Source organism: Electrophorus electricus, chromosome 14 (assembly GCF_041902795.1).
Source record: "Electrophorus electricus isolate QZ-2024a chromosome 14, ASM4190279v1, whole genome shotgun sequence".
Taxonomy (NCBI): Eukaryota; Metazoa; Chordata; class Actinopteri; order Gymnotiformes; family Gymnotidae; genus Electrophorus; species Electrophorus electricus.
In genome coordinates this window covers 4,431,912-4,452,500 of record NC_137510.1, presented here as the reverse complement: position 1 = coordinate 4,452,500, position 20,589 = coordinate 4,431,912, and the positions used below count along the sequence as shown (strand labels likewise).

Sequence of the window (20,589 nt, the reverse complement as noted above, 5' to 3'; positions counted from 1 at the left end):
CAGTCCTCTCCCGGCGGGAAGCACACACTTTCATCAAAACGGGAAAAGTGTGTGTGTGTGTGTGTGTCAGACCAATCTATCCCATAAATCCTCTGACAAGGTTCCACGCGGACTCCAGCTGTGAGAGGAGGCAACTGTGCACGCGGAGAAGCGAATGAGGAGTGTGTACGGCGACGTCTCTCTGCACCGTGACCCAGGTCACGGCGGGTTTGCCTTGCATCTGTGGTTGTGCTGTCCGGCAAAGTTACATTAGCAAGACACATGAAAAAATCGAGGACTGCTATTCTCTCTCTCTCTCTACTTCACTCTGATAATGCATTAGAGAATTACTGTCTCTTTGCAGTGATTATTGATTATTATTAAAATGATTATTGTTTATAAAGGCTATAGCTTGGTCAGTAAGACAAAGCAGATATGACAGGAGAAGAAATAACAGAGTTAAATTTACAGTGCAGGGTTTTGCCATTTTGTGAGCGAGTGTGTGTGTGTCGCTAAATAATGAATGTATCGATTTGAAAGGCACAGACTCACTCTATCCGAATTTTGATATAATTTGACTTGAGGGGAGATGACATCAAAATTTAAACATCACCTCAAAGTAACTTCAGAGCGAAAGCCACGGAAGTCTCCAGACGACGCGTTCGCCCGAGCTCCTGTTATATTGTTTCCCCCCCCCACCTCTCGCTTTCAGATTTCCCCCGATTCTCCCAGGATTTTGTGAGGCTGTTTGGCCCCTGTCTTGGGTTCCAGGCTCAGACAAAGACAGACGGCTTTCCGACTCTCCAACAAAGCGCTCCTCGCTCACGCGCCCTCGCACGAGCGCGTGTTCGAGCTCTTAGCGCGCGAATGCCGATTTAGAGTGCTTTTTTTTTTTTTTTTCCCCCACTGTTCATTTCAATAGTTCCTCACTCTGACGGGCATTGCATAGCCTATGGTGCACAAACGCTGTGCGAGTTTAATTCTTCTCCGGTGAAAAGAAGCATTGCTTATTGACGCCACTTATGAACGGAAAGGATGCAGGCGGGGTGGAAAAAATAAAACAAAAAAAAAAAACAAAAAACAAAAACCCCAGTACCCTCCCCTTGAACTATATTTCATCAAAGCTCATCGCCATAGAGACCGGTTGTCATAGATAGGCCTGAGCCTTTGTTCTTATTGGACGCTGCTGTAAGACGGGGCTTTTCTGACATTGCTTCGCTATTGGCGGCGTGGCGCTGTGCTACCCTACCGGTGCAGACGAAGACCCCGGCGCTCGGTTACGATGGCGCGATTACCAGTGCATCCTGGGTGTTTGTCAGCGGGCGGCTGAAGGAGAACAAGACCGATCCGGTTTGTCTAGTGCCCCCCCCTTCTGAGTTAATTAGCACTCGCACTTTTTAATTCACCGTGGCAACGGGGCAAAAAAAAAAAAAGAAGAAAAAAAAAGGGGGCGCTAGTTTCGGTTAAGTTCACACGTTATATGCGCTCCCCCTCCCTAAAGCTATCCACAATGCTGACAGTGTGAGCTTTACGTCTCAATGAATCGCAGCGATTCTCACCGACAAAGAGGTGCTTGCCTTCTGCTGTGTGCGCTCCTATCTGCAAATAATGCGCGAGAGGCCATTTAGTCCAGAATCAGATAAATAAAGACAAATGGGTCTGTTCGTCTGCTCTCAGACAGGAGAGAAGGGCGTAACGCCTGAACCGCTTCTGTGTTCTGTAGGAACGTGACCGAATTTTTGTTCCGCCAGCGGAGGGCCTTTATATGCGTCAAAAGCCAGTGCGCTTGCGTAGGGGTGAAGAACAGTGCCGTCAAATGACCTTTCTGAGCTCATAAACGGCTCGGCGTTACAACAATGCGACACCCGATGCTCGTCATGCGTTCGCGTCTACGTTTTATAGCCTCCCGCCTGTTCCAAGTCCATCCAGTCGTGATCGGATCACGCACAGTCCACTCCAGCCCGGCGGATCCCTGTTACAGTGCGTCATTTCACTAATGACTGTGCCGAACCATCGATGCTTTCGCAGCCACCACAGCACCGTCAGCCGCAGCACGAGACGTCAGTCGTCGGGCGGAAAGCGTAAAACGCTAGCCGCGCCATCATGGAGTCTGCGTGCAAGTGATTTGGCGGAGGGAGGACAGAGAGCCAGAATCGTCCTGGCTCACGCCAAACGCAGACCTGAGCAAACGTAAACCAGACAAGCAGGAGAAATGGGTTCCACTGCTGACAGAGTGCGAGTCTGCAGAGGGGAGCGTGCATGAGAGAGAACGGCCTGGTTTAATTGTGCACAGCGTGGGGTAAACACTTATCACTAGACAAGCCTGGATTCTGTACTTTCTGGACCGACACCTCTGGGGACAAATTGCAATTCCTCTACACATAAACTACTTCAGGTCGTCTGCTTGGAAACAACCCTTTAACTCACCCCTGCTGCTGCAAACACCTTCATTTCTCTTGTATTTTTATTTAGTTACTTTTTTGACCCCTCCCCCTTTCACAAATACACTCCTTCCACCAATGAAATTGTGAAATTTTTGGATTTGAATAATTCAGAGGCAATGGGGCAGATTGCTCCTTCTGGAGTTGTGGTGTGTCTTTTGTTAAAAGGGAATGGCTAATGTTCGCCGATGGGGTTGAGCGTTAATCCCGAGACCTCTCAGATGTGCTACAACCCCTGGCAGTCGAGGTGAGGGAGGCCTTGGATTGGCCTCACGGATTGGCCCTGGGACACATGAAGGATCCCATCATATCCTATTAGCCCTTGACTCCTGTGTGTGTGTGTGCGTGTGTGTGCATGGGTGTGTGTGTCTGCATTGGCACGTGTGTTTGTGTATGTGTGCGCTCATGTGTACGTGTGTTTATGTGCATGTGTGGGCATGTACGTGTGTTGTGAGCTCGTGTGTGTGTGTGCGCGTGTGTGTGTGTGCGCGTGTGTTTGTGCATGTGTGTGTGTGTGACTACTCCCTCTCTGTGATCTGCAACCTCTGAAATTGTTACCACTCCCTTATGGTGGAGCCGGAGTTCTTTTGGAGTTCTCCTGGAGTTCTCAACACAGTATCTGAAACGCCATGCGCGTCATCCTTCTGCCAGTACCTCTGCCACCTTCATGTCCATATGACCCCGGCTGATGGCTTTAATCCACCCACAGATTAAATATTCTCTTTGTCACATCCAATTAGACAAAGGTACACAGTGCTTGTGCATTTGATAGGTATGTCGTGGCAAAGTTAACTAAGACGTGAAGCTGTTTCACACAGACCTATTTCATGAGTGTATTCTATACAGGCATATTTCTTATTAGCTTGTTTTACAGGGTAAATTTCAGAAGTAAAGAAAAGTACATGATTATCAAAAAATATGTATAAATCAGGATCAGTGATGTTTCTAACCAATATTGCAGTTACTGAGCAAAAATACTTGAGATAATTATATTTCATACAACTCACTCACCTTTTAACCTGTTGTGTTCCTCATTAAAAATGGCAAATATTGGGAAAGGTTGTGCCTTGTTTCGCTGTATTAAAGCTACACACCCTACAGCATGCTTCATAAGGTCATGAATTACCATGCGTCTCTCACGTACACATGCAGCATCGTGTTAAGCTCCGTGCTCTTGGCGTTTCAAAAATCGAATTTCCAACTCTAAATGGGAATTTTGAAGAATCCACAATGCATGGGTGACTCTCTACAACAGCTGAACACACCCAGAAGCCCAGGGGTCATCAGCCATCAGAGGTCATGTGACGAATAGGATCATATGGGTAAATCCATGCGTCTAAAGTCGTATCAGCTTTCAGGAGCATGCCGTACGTCATGCGTGACACCCAGTATCAATGCGCATACGTAATTCTGTGTTTTGATAGCTATCAATGACTGCTGTATCGGCTTTTACGAGTTTGTACAGACACGTGGAAGAGAACAAGCTCTGAAGGTCTAAGATCCTCTGTGCTTCTGTAGCGCTTTAACATTTACTTTTAAGGCATTTAGCTGATGCTTTTGTAAAAAGCAACTTACAATTAGGACTGCATACAACTTGAGGGTTAAGGGCCTTGCTCAGGGGTCCAACAGTGGCAGCTTCACAGTGGTGGGGCTTGAACCAGCAACTTTCCAATTACAAGTCAAGTACCTTAACCTTAACTGAGCAACCAACACTGCCCATGTGTTGGATAATTGTTAGACTCCTTATAAACACAAAGACCATCTCATATAAAACCGTGTGACATTTTAGCGGCACGGCCCGTGGAGCATCCTGTGGTGTTATGAGAATGTGCTGTGTCTCCGTGTGCCACAGGTGTGGCGTATGCTGTTGTCTGCACTTGGTAAATGATGATGCCAGCTTTTGTTTGGGAGTGCGGCAATTAGCTGGAGCAAAAAGCTTCAAGTCGTCGCTATGACGCGGCGTAATTTTTCCCGTGCTACTTTCACCTGCCATTCCAGGTCCCTGGCATCTCCTAGCTGAGCCAGACGTCACCAGCGATTCCATGCCGTCAGACTACTGACCAACACCGCACAACTCTCGTGAACTGTCCGCTGGCGGGAACTGGGTCCACGGATATGTCCACGGAATCCTGCAATATCCCTGTTCCCCTTGCTCCTGTAGAATGAGTCTCGCACACGTTCGACCTTTGACACCATATCTGATGCCCTTATCCTGGGCTCCGTCATATGCTGGTGGGCGTCGTACTTCAGACTATGTGCTGGCTGCCTTGTGGCAAGAGAACAGATGGGCCATGTTTTCGAGTAAATAAACGCAAGAGGCGAGAGTCTCGGCTGTCGTACGCTGACCTGCGGAGGAATGTGCCCCCATGTTGCTAAAGTGTGTTCACTGGTTCTCTGGATTTCAGAGATCATGAAAAACTTTAATCGCGCTTAATGATTTAATGCAGTTTACTAATAACACAGCTGATTAACCTGACAGACAAGTGGCAAGGAACTATATAAAATATCAAAGCAGTGCTGCTATGTGATTACATTACATTAATTTGTTAATGATTAATTGAGGAACTTAATTTTAATCAACCAAGATTATATAATGTCTCTCAGTTGGTATTCAGGATCAGTTTGCCACATCAGGTTGGGTTTACTATAAGGAAACCTACAGCATAGATTTCTTTTAATGGTGTGGAAAAACCCCTCAACTCTGAAGCTAGGATTAGTAAAACATTAAGAACATTTGACCACAGCAGATGTGGAAACCACCACCAAGTTCTGCCCTGACCTCAATTCCTGCCTGATTAGCATCACGCTAGCATCTGTGTCAGGATCCTACCAGCAGATGTTCCGTTTATTTCTGTTTTCAGCGAGTCACTCAGGCATGGGTGGCCCTTTCTGTCTCACGCAACAGAAGTAGCTTTTATCAGACCACAATGTTGCAAACTTCCACAGACTCGACAGGCCAGTGGTGTATTTCTCAGAAATGTTGTCCCCACAGCAGACGTTCTGTCCAGCACCATCCGCCAGAGTGTTGCTCTAAAGCGTAGACGTTTGTTGTGTTCGCGGGAAGACAGCTATGTTTAGCAGAGAGCAAAACACTCAGCTGCAACGGTAGTTTCCGGCCCACGTGTTTTTAGCACCTTTGCGCCGTCCTGTCACGCGTGTTGCACGAGACGGTCAGACACAGCGATTTTCAGGACCGGGCGATAAGCTAATTCACCCCACCCCCGCCTCTGACTGGTTTGTTTATGCCAGTCTATCTCTGGGTAATGAGGTTGAGGGGGCATGAACGGAGCTGTCATTCCCAGTGGAATGAAGCCAGGATGTAAGACAAACCTGTCTGCTCCTGCCAGCCAGAACATGACTCTTTACGTAGCCCCCCTCCACCCCGTCTGCCAGCTCTCTGATGCGCCCTGGGTCGGCTTCGGGGAGGCAGTACAGCTCATTACCCCGCAGTACCAATCCCAGGCAACCCACAGCGGCCGCCTCCAGAGGGCACGACCCCGTGTGTCACAGCTTGCGTTATTTTCGAACAAACACCTGCGCGGTGGAGCGGCTCGCCTCCTCCTGTCAGCGTCCGGAGGTTGTCGCGTGCGGAGCCGTCTGGCCTGGAGCCGGGGTGAAGCTGGACTTTGTTAACGTGTGTCTCTGAAACTGCTGTCCCTGACCAACGTTCCCCCGACAGGGAAGCATCACTCTGTACGTGCCGAGCTCTTGGTCTTTACTGGCGTTTGAGGGGGGGTGAGGCTAACTGGGAGAGGATCCTCTCATTAGAGCTCCCCCTGCAGGCTGGGCCGCGCAGAGCTGTCGCTCTGACCCTCACGGGAGCGGGGAGACTCAGGTCTCCTCTCCCCTCTTGACTGTATCGGAGGCTGGACAGAACAAAGGGGCATAAAGATGTTCTTTCGTGAGTTTGGAAGGATCATCAGACGGATGGAGCATATGGAGATGTGGATTTTGGAGCTAAGGAAGTTTCTGGAAGCCCTTCGACGTTTCTTGATGGGTTGTGTATGCCGGGTGTGTGTAGTACGGCATGTGTAGTCTGTCATAAAGCACGGCCCCGCTGGTACATTCAGATACCACAGACTTGCATCAGGAGAGGAAAACTCATCTCGTTCTGTGGTACACAAATACACAACACTGTTTTTCATGTGTGAGTGCCTTTGGTAAAAACAGCATTTCCTGGACTGTCAAGAAATGGTGTCTTTTTCCTGGATGTGATGCAGTGTTGTTGTTTTTTTTTTTAAAAAATGGGACATTTCAAAGCATTATTGAGACCTGACTTCACAAAGAAAGATTGCAGGAGAAACATTGCACTGACGCCTTCATGTCTTTGTGATTATTGGCCAGTAGCACACCGGGAGAGGCTCAAAACCACACACGTCCTTCTGTGTTTCTACGCAGGCCTACGGAGCGTGTGTGCACAAACAGAACCAAAAACCCACACACGAGGTCTTATGCCATCAAATGACATCATAAAAACACCATAAGAAGGAATTTATGAGCTTCTAATGTACTTTTTAAAGCTTTGTGTATATTGTGTTTTTGCAAACGGAGGTCAGGTTGAGGTGACGAGCACCTGTGTGCCTGTTCTCACAAGCCCCCGTGACGCCGCTCGTCACGTCATGGTGCTAACGCTCTTCGAGAGACGGCGCGGACGATCCGCGAGGGGCCGTCATTAACACGGGCCCGTCCGCGGATGCACGTTCTGGGAGCAGTCTCCGACGAGAAGCATGATGAAACCTCGGAAGTGTCATTTCTCCATATCACACGCTGTCGGAAGACCGCCCGGCGCCTCACTGTCACGCTCCCAGGTGCCAAACACGGAGAAGGGCAGATTCCAATTAAACAGGAAATCTGCTGTAAAGGCGCGGGCACGGAGCTTGAACTGACAAACAAGTCCAATTTCCCACAGAAGCCTGCGACTGGCGGGAAGCTAATGGCACTGCCGTGTTTCTTCACGACGGTCGTCTGCGGATGCTTGTTTGACGGAATCTGCCAGAAATGGAGAATTCCGTGTCTGCCAGATCGGGCCAGCACCAACGACGTCTCTTTTCTAAACATACGGCGCGAACAGCACTGAAACACGGCTTTAATTAGAATGCGAAGCCATGGTTTGACTTGATTAAAAACTGGGCTCCGAAATGAGCTTAGAACTGTTTGAAAGCATTGGGGCTTTTGTGCAAAAAAACCCCAAAAACCCAAGGAACCCGAACAGTGGTGCTTGACTCACCCGCAACCCCGCGCTGACATGTAGCTGTCTTGGGTGTCAGTCGGCGTTTGCTTTTTTCCACATCCAGCCCTGGCGGCACGTCACGAAGGCAGGGTTTACTTCCTGTTGAGGAGCACGCCGGCCCAGGCAGATGTGACCATGTTTCTGGGGAGCTGTAGTTCAATTTTGTAACAAGGTATGAGTGACACTAATTGGGGAAAAGCCGTCTAAATAATTTAACCCTCAACACAGCACCCTGGTGCTTAATTGGAGGTCTGAAACTGTAACATAGGATTTTGTATACATGCAAAACCTGAGGGGGGAGGGTGGGGTATCCTGTGCATTTCCAGTTTGTTTTAGGATTAAAGTCCTGAAACATGGAAGTTGTTAATCAGAGCGTGTGAAAAGTGACAGAGGCTCTGGTAAAGTTTGGCGGTTACCAGGACCAAGTGCCGTTTTGCTGTTCCATTAACATTGGAAAAAAAGAGCATGAAATATCCTGTGCATTAATGAATGAGTCATAAAAATACTGTGTTGATAATTGCAGTATTAAAGGCTTAAAATACACACGTTTGTATTATGCATTTATGTATTTATAAACGTATGTATTTTGTATGTATCTGCCCTGATGTTACTGAAGCTGATAAATAACCTTTTAAAAACTGGGATTACGTTTAATGTGTCGATGTGTTGTGAATGATCAACATTTATTACCAAGCAGCATACGGAACACGATTAGTGTGTGTTATCACGTGTAAAAGCATTCTCGGGCTGCTGCAGCACACACCTGTTGCCACCGGAGGATTCGTTTCCTTGAGTAATATCAAATGGGAGGGACTTCAGGAAACCGCTAAAGCGACTGCTGTGTTTCCTGCCAACTCAGCCTAGATCTTATGGTTAAATTATTTTTTGTGCTCTGTGAAATTCTTCACCTTCAGTCCTGAAAAATGTGCATCCAGTCTAGCAAGGTAACGAAGCGCGTTGGTGAGGTGATCGGCTCCGTTGCCTGTGTAGGATGCGCTGCCAGGGTCGAAACGAGTTCGCAGACTGTGGGGTCGACGATGGACGCCTGAGCAGTCCGGGGTTTTGTCTCTTCCGTGGTTGCCCTCGCTTTCACGCACACATGCATACACATCTTAAAACAGAAGCGACAGCGGTCATGGCTCGGGGATGCCTTTCGTCTCACCGACGGACGCCATTACCGCGTGGGTCCCTCGGAGTCTATGTGTCATGTGATAGAACCAAATTATGTTTTTTTTAATCAACACTACAGCAAAACAACAAACCTAAGCTGTAGGATTTTTATGTTGTTTAATAGAATATGCAAGAAATCTTAAGGTTCTGTTTAGGGGTAGAGTTAGGGTTAGGGTTTGGAAGTTGTAATTCTCCACAGCAGGCCTGCCAGTTCGCTTGTGTTTCTTGTTTGTTCACTTTAAAATTTCAAGGATTCTTTGACTCGATCGAACTAATTTCATCTAACGTCGAGGGACATTTTTTGGAGACTTTTTTAAAATTCATTAACACTCAGAAATTAACTCAATTAATATTGCTGGCATGGTGTTAATAACTTATTTTGATGGCTTATGAACTTTCTACTTCAACTTGTTCATATTTCTAATTTCGTTGCATTCAAAAGAACTATTAAAAAAAAAAAAAATTAAAGATGAAAGATTTAACAGCATCGTGGAAACCAGACTGGGAATGAAACAGCCTTAACTGTGTTTTGTGAAATAATTAGCGCTAGCGGTGCATAGCCGCAAATGGAGTTCATGAATTCTTTATTTAGTGCTATCGCCGAAAAAGGCTTCATTTGTAAGGGGACTCGTGTAGGTCAAGGCCATTAAACAACAAAAAAGGTCTTCTGAAATATAATGTCTCCTAAGCCAATTTGCTCCTGAGCCTGCTGCGTGCCGTGGCCCTCGACGTCTCCCTGAGGTCTGGCCTAATGTGAGCCTCTGAACTGTTTAGATGATCAAATTGCTTTGGAGCTAAAACCGCCGAATTCTTCAAATTTGCTCGTCTGTTCCTACTTCAGTCCTGTGTAGCGGTCTGCCTCAGAGCCACACAAAGTCAAATGTCAGCCGGCGTCTGGTGTCTGACAATCTGGGTTGCTTAAAAGAGTGAAATGAGGGCTTTTTTTGGTATGAATTAGGTTGAACTGGCTTTGTGTGTTTATCCTTGACAAACTGTATTGATGAATGATTGATATCCAGACAAAATATAGTCCAGAGTTATGATATTTTGTTTTGTTTTTCACCTACACCGATTAATTATGAACTGGCTTTCACTGAAAAACCAGTCCCCAAAAAAGCATGTGTTGTGGTGGAGTTGTATTGTGATCAGGTTGTATTGTGATGTGGTTGTATAGTCCAGTACTGTAACCACTGAGCATGCATGCAGATCAACCATGTATTTATCAGACCTTCCTGTCTTAGTATCACGTGTAAGACTCAGAATCTGAGCTGGAATCAGAATTTGACACCTCTGTGATGTTCTTATTGACACTTAGGCAAGCCCTAGTCATGTGTGTGTCTCTTGCCTCTTCCTGGACGTGTGTGTGTGTGTGTGTGTGTGTGTGTGTGTGTGTGTGTGTGTGTGTGTGTGTGTGTGTGAAGACCTGGCTGGCCTATAAATACACACTGCAGGAAGCCGTGTGGATGATGGCGTGCTGTCACCTCATGGAGCCTCTTCCTCTGGGCCACGTCAATTGCAATGCGCGCCCTGTCAGAGCAGCAGGGTAGCAGACTGGAGACAAACGCTCCCTTTCTCTCCCCTTGTCTGTCGGTAGGTGCCAGACCACTCCACGCGGTTCTGCGCCATGCCAGACATGCCAGCACGCCATCTGTAAGAGCATCAGCCTGCTCCGTGTCAGTGGGTTTGCGCCACGCCTCCAACCAGTGATGCTACATGCAACCAATGAACGTTTTCCAGAGTCCTGTTTTAAATTGCTCTTACAAATTTGCCACACAAATGGGTTTTCTGAGGCCCAGCGTCCAGCTCCAGCTGAATGTGGTCCTGTTGGAGTCTCTGGCTACAGCAGCTACAGTCCTCACACGTGCCTGAGACAGAGGGTGTTTCCATGCGAGAGGCACAGATGTACACGCTCTCTACAGACCTGTCCCTGTGTCTTTCTGCAGACGTGTTCCTGTGTCTGTCAACACTCATACGAAGGTTTGTGTTCTGAAGGACTTGCAATATGCATGGAGGTTCTCTCTTGTGTGATGAAGTATGTTTCGATTCCCTGGAAATGAGACGGAGTGCTGTTTGAGGGTGTGTGCAGAAGAAGGAAGCTCTTCAGTGTGAGCAATTGCTGTTTGTATGCACTTAATACTATTAGAATTATTTCACTATATTAATTTCACATTCCTTGCCAGAAAGACAATAATTATCAGAATAACAAACCAAATTTAACTGATAGAATCATTAGCTTTTTTTTTCTTCTTCTTTTTCGCGGGGTGAATGGGTACTATTTAACGTTCCTGGAGGCGGGTGGGTGTGAAACTGCCGATGTTTGAGGGACAGACCATCAAACCGGTGCGTAAGCGCTCCGGTGCTCTCTCGCGCATGCCGGACCGCCACAAGCGGTATCTCTCGCGAGCAGGGAAGGGATGCAGTCGCACCGCGCCCGCACGCCGAGCGACCGGCGGCTTTATTATATCCTGCCGCCTCCGCTGTGCAAATAACTGTGCTGGATTCCGCCTCGGCAGTTGCGTAGCAACTGTCGAAAAAGTCATTTTCAGCTAGCGAACCCTTTGGAGTCAGACCGCAAAACATCTGTTTGATTTATTTATTTATTTATTTACTCTTAGCGCGTATAAAGTAGTGTCATTCTGGAGTCTTGCCAAGACTTAATTTTTTTTTTTTTTTTATTAAAATATCCTGCGGGGAAAAAAAGTCCAGGGAAAATAGGTAATTATATCCTTGTTAAAGTCATGTCTGTCACACGCGTGTGAATGTTTCTGATTGGCTATTTTCAGCTTTATTAAATATTCTGTTTGGAAGCGCTCTGTACCCCCAGGGAGCTGCCGTGTCGTTGGCCCGTGTAAGAGCTCCATGCTAAGACTAGCAGTGAGTGTCTGACACACACACACACACACACACACACACACACACACACACACACACACACACACACACACACACACACACGAACGACGTGTCCCCGTAGCCCCACTCTGTCGGCTAAAGGAATTCCTGATGTGCTCTCTTTGCATCCCATAATATCCTAACGAACGGGGCTTTGGAAGCATAATCTTTTGAAAATGAGTTGAACTTGGCCTTTGAAATCTGCAAAGTATTAAATATTATATTTTTCTGATTTTTTATTGATAAAGCAGGCCACTGGGATCATACTTTTCTATCTCAGAAGACAATGAAAGTAGCTTAGAAATATGATTAGGTTCACTGATTTAAAGTCAAAATGTTTAAAGAGCCCATATATATACATTTTTTTTCGTATCTTGGACAAGTGATCATTTGGAGCAAGCGGACCAGAATGTATGAGGAATTAGCATTTTGAAATGCCAGTTTCGTATTTGCAAGCAAATACGGTGTAAGCACGGCAGCGAATCAAGCAGGGCTCTGTGATAAGTGTCTCAGTCAAAGATTAGAAGAGAACAATTTCCTTATGAATATATTAACATTTCATAAGTGAAATCAGACAGAGCCTGTCTCTCCTGCACAAATAATGTGTCAGGCTTAATAATATTGCCAAGCAGGAAGCTTCTCTTGACATCTGAAATAAAATAGACAGTTCAGGGCGCTGTGTGTGTGTGTGTGTGTGTGTGTGTGTGTGTGTGTGTGTGTGCCTGCCTGCCTGTTTCCCTTACGTCATTTCTTGAGCTAAGTTGGGTTCACACTCACGCCATGGTTTGGCAGCTGTGTAAACCAGGACTGGATTTTAAAAGCTCTCTGATGGTGATGATCACCTTGAAAAGCCTTCACTCATGCACGCCATTTTTGTTAATGCACGAGGGGACTGTATAAATATTTTAGAGTGGGTTGTGTCCTGTCACAACAGCAAACATGAATAAATTGGATCACTTAATTGTGTGTCATTGTGTATCAGACTGTGTATCATTTTGTTAGTATGTTCGCAGCAGGTGAAATAGACAGTCAGACTACAGATAAACCCAAATTTGGGGATCACGTTTTGTTCGGTGCATCAAGCCTGCACTGCAAGCAGCAAAAGGTGAAAAATCCAACTGACAGCGATATAAATTCCTGCAGCACGTGAACACAATGATGAGGTACACTTGGGAGAGGGAGTGTGTTTTCTCCTGGGTAGGCAAGTTTGGGCCTGGAGTGTCGTCCATCACCAAGGCAAGCAGAGGACCCCTGGGATCAAAGTGTCCCCACGTTAAGTCTCTGATCCTGGGAGACAACCCCCCCTCCACCCCCCGCATGGGTGCTGCGGCTGAGGTGTGGTGTCAGCGGCCTCGAGTCAGACGCATTCCCTGGAGCTCCCGTGCTGAGGCGGCCACATTTGTGCTTTTGCTCGTTCCTGCTGATGATGATGGTGCTGGTGGCAATGATGAAGATGGAGGGTGCGAGGCAGGCAGTCACCCTCTCCAAGCGAATGGAGGGTAGAGGGTGGAGTCAGGGGAACTGAACCAGGACTTGAGCCCCAGGCTCGTGAGGCACAGTGGCAGAGTGGAACTCCATGTCTGAACTGCAGCTGGAGTTTAGTGGGAGTTTAGTGGGGGTTTAATTGGAGTTTAGTGGGAGTTTAGTGGGGATTGATGAGTTTTTTGTTTGTTTTTGCAAATACAGCATCCTGATTGGTCCCTTTTCACTCAGTTTAGATACCAGTTTAGAATTATCTTTTTTTGCTGTATCATATGTTAAGCAAAACCAAAGCATAATTCAGAGTATTATCAAAAGTAACTCAGAGAATATAAGATTAAGAAAAATTCAGAAATCAGGGAATATATCTTTGTTACCCATGTCTGACTGTTAACCATGATGCCCTGTTTGCTTTTGATATCATCTGTACATTTCTTATTTGTAAATAACCTGTAAAACTACATTTCCTGGTTTTGCTTTCCTTTGCACCAAGCTGTTTTGGTTGTTGTTTAGGGTGTTCATCTTACCCTTACCTGCTATGGTTGCTGGGTTACCTGCTTTGGTTGCTGGGTTTTGGGATTTGGTTGCTGACTCAGCACTTATTGAACTGAGTTAAATTAGGATGACTCAGTGTGCTTTGGTTTGTCTTGTTGGATTATCATCTGGTTGGTTAAGGTAGGCTCTGAGTTCACTTACGTTTGCCTTAGATTCTGTGAAATTCAAGGCTTGTTGTCTAAACCTAGTTGTTAGTTGCTTGTTAGTTGTAATTACTTATTACCGGTGTAGTTTCACCCTGGCCTTAGGTGTGAATTGAGGGGTGGGCTCAGCACTTATTGAATTGAGTTAAATTAGTACAACACATGTGTCTGTAGCGGTAATCAACATCTCAAGAAGGTTTGGTGGTGCTCTTGATCAGTTCATCTACATCTCACCTACAGGACTTCAGAAACTCAGCTAAGTATCTTCTCATATTATCTTAATCTTTTTATCTCATACATCCACAAACCAAGCATCTGAAATGTGTTTCTCAATTTTTGTCCACATATCCCACAGATCTCAGCAACCTCACTGACTCACAACGCTCGGCACCATCACATATCGTGGTGGCAGGAGGGCTCTGGAACTGCCAATCTGCTGTCCAGAAGGATGACTTCATCTCAGCACTAGCATCCCTCCACTTCCTACACTTCCTGGCTCTGACAGAAACATGGATCACCCCTGAGAACTCGGCGACTCCGGCTGCCCTGTCCTCTGCCTTTTCATTCACTCATTCTCTGAGACGTCTTGGCAGGGGTGGTGGCACAGGTTTACTATTGTCTTGAGAGTGGCGTTTCACTCCACTTTACTTCTCTACTCTTTCCATTTCCTCTTTTGAATTTCATGCCATGTCTTTCCCCACCAAACTTCTTATCATTGTCATCTACTTCCCTCCAGGTTCCCTAGATCACTTCATTGATGATCTTGACATCCTCCTGAGTCAATTCCCCATTGAAGGAAATCCACTCATCCTCCTTGGTGACTTCAACCTTCCATCAGACAAGCTGCATTCCTCCTGCATCCTTCCGCTGTTGACAGCATTTGACCTCACCCTCAACCACTCTCCTAAAGACTGCAGAGAGCCGGTGGAGGATTCTTCTAGATCTTTCAGGAGCCTTTGACACAGTGACCACAGCATTCTTCTCTCTGTTCTCTCCAGGCTTGGTGTGACTGGCTCTGCTTGGAGATGGTTTCAGTCCTATCTGGAGGGACGGTCCTATCAGGTGACATGGAGAGGATCCACATCCAAACCGTGTAGACTCTCCACTGGTGTTCCACATTAGGCCATCTTCTCTTCTCTTCTCTTCTCTTTGTATACTCATTCTCTTGATGATATAATATCTTCTTATCATTTCTCCTAACACTTCTATGCTGATGACAATTATTTCTTTCTTTTCCACCCTCTGACATGCAGGTCTCCAGGCGTATCTCAGCATGCTTGACTGACATTGTGTCATGGATGACAGCCCACCACTTGAAGCTCAACCCCAGTAAAACTGAGTTTCTGTTCATCCCAGGTACTCTTAAGCCTTACCATGACCTCACTGTTTCCTTTGAGAACTCCCTGGTATCACCATCCGAAGCTGGCCGTAGCCTGGGCATAACTTTGGACACCCAGTTGTTGTTCTCAACTCATGTTTCTAATCTAATCCGGTCTTGCAGATTTGTAACATATGAAGGATTCAGACCTTTCTCTCGCAGGAAGCCACCCAGGTGCTTGTGCAGTCTCTTCTGATCTCAAAGCTAGACTACTGCAACTCGCTACTTGCTGGTCTTCCTCTAAGAGCCATCAAACCTCTACAACTTCCGAAGTTCTTTCAAATTTCACACGTTACTCCACTGCTGCACTCCCTTCATTGGCTCCCTATAGCTGCACGCAACAGATTTAAAACCTTGATGATTGTCTACAAAGCCAAAAATGGACCAGCCCCTTCATACATAAGGTCAGTGGTCAAAGCCCGATCCGTACCTCGAGTACTTCGAACGTCAAGTATGGCTCGGCTTGAAATACCTTGTTTCAGGTCTCATGGACGACAAGCATCGAGACTATTTTCTGTCCTGGCTCCAAGATGGTGGAATGAACTCCCACTTGCTGTCTGGACAGCAGAGTCCCTTGCTGTCTTCAAATGCAGACTGAAGACCCATCTATTTGCAGAATATTTAAAGGACAACTGACACTGCTCCCATATTGACTGACTAAATTAGTACCTACTGTAGGGTATTGTTTATGTTGTTTTACAAACTCTAGCACTTATTGTTTATAGCACTTATCATTGTTCAAGATAGACCTATATGTATTTTGTACTTCTAGGTATCAGCATTCATCCCTGTATTCTACAGTATTCTAGTTCATTGGTATGTTTCATTCTAACCTACTGTACTGTACTAGGATATATTATATGAGTAAATGACAAAGCACTTTTGTAAGTCGCTTTGGATAAAAGCGTCTGCTAAATGCTGTAAATGTAAATGCACATCTAAATGCTGGGTTACCTGCTTTGGTTGCTGCGTTACCTGATTTGATTGTTGGTTAACTGGTTTGGTTGCTTATTTGATCGCTGGTTACCAGTTCCCTGTCCTGTATGTATTGGCTTCACATGTTCTGCTGTTCCACCCTTGCCTGACTCTGGATTATCCTTCTAATAAACCTACAGTGCTCAGTCGAATCTGAAAGCATCTGTCTTTTAAATTAACTTGTTCTTCCTCTTCCTTTCTGGTTTACCAGATACCATAACTATAACTATAACTATAATGAGCTGTGACCTCAAAGAAGTTTACACATTAATCATTACATGTTAATGCAGGTTGGCGAGCACTTGCTTTGAGCCGGATAGTTCCAGCATGTGCAACAAGCCTTAAGGTGGCCTAATGGCAGCTCCTGGCAGAGAAGTCTAATCCAGAGCATGTGATGTCTGCCTTATTCAAACTCTTTGTCATTTCTAAAAAGCCAACAAAACAAAAGCGCCATCGAATGTTGTGCCTTATCCACTATATATATACTTATTTCCTACATTTCCTGCGATATTTTCTAGGATATTTCCCACTACATTTCTTCTTTCTCTTTTTCTCGTCTTTCTTTCCACCCAAAACTCTTCCAGAACTTGTTTACTTTCAGGCTTTGGCACCACTAGTCAGGTCCCACAATGCACCGTGGTGACGAGACCGGCCGTGAGCGCGTTGCGTGGCACGGCTGTGGTTTGATCCCAGCCGCCTCCATGCGTCAAGCGCTCCTTTTATTTGGCCTGCCGCAGCAGGGAAGGCAGAGTGCGTGCGATTCATCCCACGTCTTTGGTAAAAGTTTCAAAAGAAAGGGTACAATTATTTTTAGGAGGCTTGACCTGTGTAATCAGATAGGCCTGTGATAACTATGAACACGGACGGTCTGGAAGACTCCAGTAAGACATGGCAGGCGTAGTTGTGATGTGCACAGACATTAGTCTGTAAATGGCCTTCAGAGCCTTCCCTGTTCGGTACTTTCTCCCGAGTGTGGTAAACATATGCGTCTGGCTCCTGCTGCACCTCTAGTGCATCCGAGATATTGGAAAGGTTTTTACAGGAGTCTTGATCCAATTATTGGGGTATTGCCTCATCTCTATAAAGGCTGTGACCAATGTGGAAATGTGAATACCAATTTGAGAGCAAGCAGGATAGCCAATATTGATCAAAAGCCTTGGATGTGTGTGTGCGCATACACACACATGCACACACACACGCACACACAACACAACCAAACCTTCCTTGAAGTTGAGTTGTAGGTGCTTTGGGGACTTAACTAATTTAGATCATTCCTGGCACTGTAATTTAAGGATCCTCTCTCTAGTGATGTTGTAAACCTGTGCCTGTGAGAGGTGGTAGGCAGATACATCACACCAGATCCTGTTCTGACCATTAGCCAGTTGGCCTCTGAAAACAAAACCTCTGGACCCTCCTCCCCGTAATAGTTTAACTTAATGTGCCGTGTGTGTGTGTGTGTGTGAGTGTGTGCAATCAAGAAACATTTCATAATGCTACATAAAAGCTTTCAGCCTCCGCTGAAGTCAGGATACTCTGGTGAAGCCCGCTGTAGTTGGGATGTTTATTTTGTTCGGCGTGTGTTTGAAAGAGAGCCACCCTTCATTCCCATCCCCTCCTCGCTCACCACTTCACTCGCCCCATTATCTGTCACGCGGCCTGACGTTGAGCGCATTTCCTGTGCATGCTGCAGCGCCTGATCACCTGATCTCCCAAACCCAAGCAAGACGTGCTCTGCCTGTAACTCTGTACTGGGGAAGTAACACTGTACTGGAGAATTAACACTGTACTGGGGAAGTAACACTGTACTGGAGAATTACCACTGTACTGGGGAAGTAACACTGTACTGGAGAATTACCACTGTACTGGGGAATTAACACTGTACTGGAGAATTAACACTGTACTGGAGAATTACCACTGTACTGGGGAATTAACACTGTACTGGAGAATTACCACTGTACTGGGGAAGTAACACTGTACTGGAGAAGTAACACTGTACTGGGGAAGTAACACTGTACTGGAGAATTACCACTGTACTGGGGAAGTAACACTGTACTGGAGAATTACCACTGTACTGGGGAAGTAACACTGTACTGGGGAATTAACACTGTACTGGGGAAGTAACACTGTACTGGAGAATTACCACTGTACTGGGGAAGTAACACTGTACTGGAGAATTACCACTGTACTGGGGAAGTAACACTGTACTGGGGAAGTAACACTGTACTGGGGAATTACCACTGTACTGGGGAAGTAACACTGTACTGGGGAATTACCACTGTACTGGGGAAGTAACACTGTACTGGGGAAGTAACACTGTACTGGTGAACCGGCCCTGTGGATTAGTTAATGGGCCTCCTTTACTATTCAGTAAGACTTTGCTCCAGTGCCATCGCCTCCATATTAAATTATTTTGCTACCCTGAAAGTTCACTGTAACAGTTCCTTTTGACACACACACACACACACACACACACACACACACACACACACACACACACACACACACTCTCCCATCAGCTTTTTGATATATACACACACACACACTCCTGTCAGCTTATGGACATGCACACACTCCCATCAAGCTTTTCATACACACACACACACACACACATACACTCTCACACACTCTCACACACACTCACACTCACACACACACTCACACTCACACTCACACACACACACACACACACACACACTTATCTTTCATATGATTTATTTTTGCACTTCCTTGCCTCTATATGCCACTGACATTGACATAAAAGCAATATTTTCCCATTGTAGCTTTTAAAAATTTAAACAGGGCGAAATGGATCTCTCTGTAAAAATTACCTTTCTTCCGCTCCACACTGACATGAAAGGCCGTTTATAAAGTAATATTAATCATGGCTAGGTGAGCGTGTGGGTGCAGGGGCCATTATTTTTAACTACTGCCAGCTTCTAACACAGACGCATGGTGGGACGATAATGAGGCTGAAGCTGGGAGGAGTTCGGCTCGAGGTGTTGCAGAGACGAGGTCACGGAGGGCTGGCTGCTTCTCCACGCTCGGGCCTCCGTGACCTTTAAGACAAACTCTAGAGGGAAGAAGATAAAGAACTACCAGCAACACGTGGTGAGAAAGAGAAAGAGAGAGAGAGGGAGAGAGATGGTCAAATGACCTAAGCATGACCTAAGCAGACATGTTACTTTGAGAAGCCAGGAAGAGGCGGGAGAGGGAACCATGTTACAGATGCTAATGCGCGAATGAAAGGCAGGCGTCTAATTAAAATGCAGGGGTGGCGGCTTCAGGGACATGGGTGGCGACAGACTCCAGCACCCCTAAACCACCCCCCCATCCCCTCCCCACCCCCACCCCTCACCCCCACCCCTCACCCCCGCCCCTGGCCTCTCCGAACGGTACGCTTTGCCTTTTAACTCTGAAGAATCCATCAAGTCCCCTTTAGATCTCGTCGCTTCTTCACCCGGCCATGGGAGAAAAATGCACATGGGGGGTCAGGGAGAGTTCAGAGGAAGCGAGTGTCATTTTGACGGACTCGCCGGACTCCGTGCACACACGGCCTGGAGCACATATGGGCCTTTCACCCACAGCTAAAAAGGCACAGCCCGTATTTAAGCCGATGACGGCTAGCACGCAGGGGACGTATATCTGCGGGCGACGTATATCTGCAGTGCACCCTGATAGAAATCACTTCAGGAAATGAAATAGAAGTGAGTGGGATAAGGCTCCAGTGGACCGGCGCCAGTGACCTAACGTAACGGTTCCAGCGGCATATTTTTAGTACACTTAGTGAATGACTTCCTTGGCCGAGATGTTAGGCTGTAATTATTCTAGATGTTCTTAAAAGATATTATTACGATGTGGCGAGAATAAGGCTGCCGTGCGTTTGTGAGCACTCGAGTGGCGAGGTGAAGGCAGCAGGATGACGCGTGGGTGTAGGGAGTGTGTCAGGTGTCGCCATGCTCCTCCATCCAGCCCTGTAATGGGTCCAGTCGGCCCCCTTACTATTTCTCCTCTCCTCTCCTCCCCTCTCTATATACGAAGGAATACGAAGGTGAAGTGGTCCCGTGTTGCTCCTCGAGGAGAGAGACTTTTCTGACGCCCCATCCTCAAGCCTGGCTGGCGCTCTGAACACAACTCCTCCTCCTCCTCCTCCTCCTCCTCCTCCACACAGTCCGGGAAGAACTGCTTTGAATCCCGGCTGGACGGGTGGAGGCGTTGTATGAGCTTTGGATTATGACACCAGAGACAAGTGACACAGAGGCAAGTTCCCATATTGATGCTCTTCCAACTTCCTTTGGGTATATGGCATTGGTAATAAATACAGTTCCCCAATGGTTGAACCAGCTTTGA

General features: G+C 46.5%; 2 long non-coding RNA genes across 6 annotated transcripts in view; one reads left to right on the top strand and one right to left on the bottom strand.

The window, feature by feature from the left end:
- Positions 1 to 8,665, bottom strand: part of LOC113587346 (uncharacterized) — an 11,590-nt gene extending 2,925 nt beyond the window's left edge. Inside the window, exons 1-2 of the long non-coding RNA XR_003411727.3 lie at positions 8,559 to 8,665; positions 7,648 to 7,799 (exon numbers count right to left, since the gene is read on the bottom strand). This is a non-coding gene — a long non-coding RNA (uncharacterized LOC113587346). The remainder of the gene's footprint in view (positions 1 to 7,647; positions 7,800 to 8,558) is intronic.
- LOC145651114 (uncharacterized) lies at positions 8,505 to 16,394 on the top strand. 5 transcript variants are annotated; one of them, XR_014116793.1, is made up of 4 exons: positions 8,505 to 13,866; positions 14,064 to 15,245; positions 15,430 to 15,671; positions 15,750 to 16,394. It is a non-coding gene; the product is annotated as an uncharacterized LOC145651114 (long non-coding RNA). The 5 variants fall into 5 exon arrangements; XR_014116792.1 differs by having other exon boundaries at positions 8,505 to 15,040; positions 15,143 to 15,245; XR_014116795.1 differs by having other exon boundaries at positions 8,505 to 15,040; positions 15,143 to 15,245; positions 15,391 to 15,671.
- Positions 16,395 to 20,589: the final 4,195 nt, after the last annotated feature.